Source organism: Rousettus aegyptiacus, unplaced genomic scaffold (assembly GCF_014176215.1).
Source record: "Rousettus aegyptiacus isolate mRouAeg1 unplaced genomic scaffold, mRouAeg1.p scaffold_m13_p_3, whole genome shotgun sequence".
Taxonomy (NCBI): Eukaryota; Metazoa; Chordata; class Mammalia; order Chiroptera; family Pteropodidae; genus Rousettus; species Rousettus aegyptiacus.
The window spans coordinates 132,990,384-132,992,931 of record NW_023416306.1 but is presented as its reverse complement, the minus strand read 5'-3'; the positions used below and the strand labels follow the sequence as shown (position 1 = coordinate 132,992,931).

Below are 2,548 nucleotides of genomic sequence, written 5' to 3'. Positions count from 1 at the left end.
GCTCCATAGTGAAAAGGGGGAAGGGAATGAAAACCAGGGCACCAGGAAAGGAGCTGGCTGACCTTGAACAGAATGAGGAATGTTGTAACTGTGGGGAAGGAGGAAAAGCCATGTAGAGGTCAAATGCAGAGCTGACTCTCCAATGATAATAGAGATTGGAATAAAGACAGCCCTGCAGGGGCTAGAACCACTATTTTTCAGAGGAAGGTAGGTATTGCTTTTATCATATAGTTTTGAACTAGGAGCACTCACCCTGTTCAACCCTGAAATGGAAAAACTATCTATGATGGAAATGTTCATTATCTTGACTGTGAAGGTTTCACAGGCATATATACATGTTAAAACTCATCAAGTTATCCACTTAAAATAGTACAATTTATGGTATATCAATTATACCTTAATAAAGCTATAAGCTGTGCTTTAAACTGTCATGCATCAGTCAATAGGGGGCATGATTGTGCATAAGACGGAAAATGGTTTTCCTGGGCTTTAGTTTGATGCTTCTATTTTTCCTGATCTTTTCTCAGATGACAGAGTTCCTACTTACAGGTACTAAAAGAAAGCAATTAAATAATTACAGGCATGAAGATATAAGCAAATGGATGTGTGAAAGTTAGAGTAAAGCTCAAAGCTGCTAAAATACTCTCAGTGCCTAAGTAGCAAGCATTTACAGGCTCAGCCTGAGAAAGAATGAGCTAGCAGGACAAAAACATTTCTTCACAGTCATGTGGAAACTGTGTACGGGATTCTCTGATGGCAAAGATTATAGTTGTTGCCTCTCGGGGAAAAGTTTCGTTACTCATTTTTGTGAATAGGTCAATGCCAGGATGGATATCACACTAGTGGCTGATTAGAGAAACAGAACTGAGAAGGCTTTTTTTTTTTTTTTTTTTTTTTTTTTTTTTTTTTTTTTTTGGCACCACGTGCAGGTTTGAGGACTTTCCTGCATCCTGGGACAGAATAAGCCTTGGCCCCTGACCCACAGGGACATTGTTGTCTCCTCTCCCTCAGTGTAACATTGGGGGCAATTGGTTTCTTCTCTTTGGGTCTCTGTTTTCTCATCTGCAAAATCAAATTGATAGTCTTTATCTTGTCTGCTTCTCAGAATACAGTGAAAGATTCTAATGAAAACACTGAAAAAGTAAAAGGAGCTATGAATGTAAACTCTTAATGCAACTGCAACAATTTGGCAACACAGGTGGTAGTCCCTGGTTTATGAAAAGGTTACACATGCCCTGGGCCTACTCTGCCTCTCCCAGACATTTGTGTACAGTTTTGTTGAGGACACTGGTAAATGACTCTCACCCTGCCACAAGGCCCTCTCTACCATACCTATCACAATAACAGCTGTGCAAAAAGGTTAAGTATCTCTCTTTGGATTACAAACTAATAACATAGAATAGCTAGAATTTGAACCCAGGATTCAAATACCAATGTCTGGCTTACTTTTCTTTGCTATCTTTTAAAACACTAGTTTCTCTGCGGTGGCTTAGCAGTCCTGTGGACCTGTCTCTTGCTTCAAAAGGGTTTGGACTTAATGCACCCAGGGTCATCTCTTTTTCTATCTTCTGACCACCCTCCAACCTCTTTCCCATTTGTAATCTTAAGAACCATTTCAGCCATCCTCTGCCCATGGGACCAGTCAACACCATTTTTTGAGCTTAACTCCTTATTGCCTAGCAACCAGGAACTCCCAGATTCGTTAGAATTATTCCACCAACGTAGAGGCCGTGGTCAACTACCTGGTTAACCTACATCTGCAGGCCTCCTACACCTACCACTCTCTGGGCTTCTATTTTGACCACAAATGATGTGGCCCTGGAAGGTGTGGGCCACTTCTTCCACGAGTTGGCCAAGGAGGAATATGAAGGTGCCTGGTGTCTCCTGAAGATGCAAAACCAGTGTGGTGGCTGCACTCTCTTCCAGGATGTACAGAAGCCCTCCCAAGATGAGTAGGGTAAATCCCAGGATGGAATGGAGCCAGCATGGTCATGGAGAAGATCCTAAACCATTTGGATCTGCGTGCCCTGGGTTCTGCCTGCACAGACCCCCATCTTTGTGGCTTCCTGGAGAACCACTTCCTAGATGAGGAGGTAAAACTCATCAAGATAGGTGACCACCTGACTTACCTCCAGGCTGAGCTGGGCCAGTAGCTGTTTAAAAAGCTCAAGCATGACTAGGAGCCTTTGGAGTCCAGAGGCCTTTGAGGGGGCCCTCTGCATCACCCTGGTATCAGGCTTCTGCATGGAGTCCTCTCTCATGCTTTGGACCAAATGGAAACAATAAAGCTTTTGCAGCAAAAACAAAACAAAACAACAACAAAAACATTAATATCTCTAGTATAGTAGTCATGAGTCACATTGACTAAATTTAAATTAATTCAAATTAAACTAAATAAAAACTTCAGTTCCTCACTAGCCATACATCAAGCACTCAGTAGTCATGTGTTGCTACCATGTTTGACAGCACAGATGTAGAACATTTCTGTGAGCACAAAAAGCTCTAATGAATAGTACTGCTAGCATTTTACAGTCATGCATCAGGAAGA

At 42.1% G+C, this 2,548-nt stretch overlaps 1 pseudogene; it reads left to right on the top strand.

Annotated features, from left to right (window-relative positions):
* The first annotated feature begins 473 nt into the window (after positions 1–473).
* Positions 474–2,308, top strand: LOC118615100 (annotated as a pseudogene).
* The last annotated feature ends 240 nt before the right edge of the window (positions 2,309–2,548 follow it).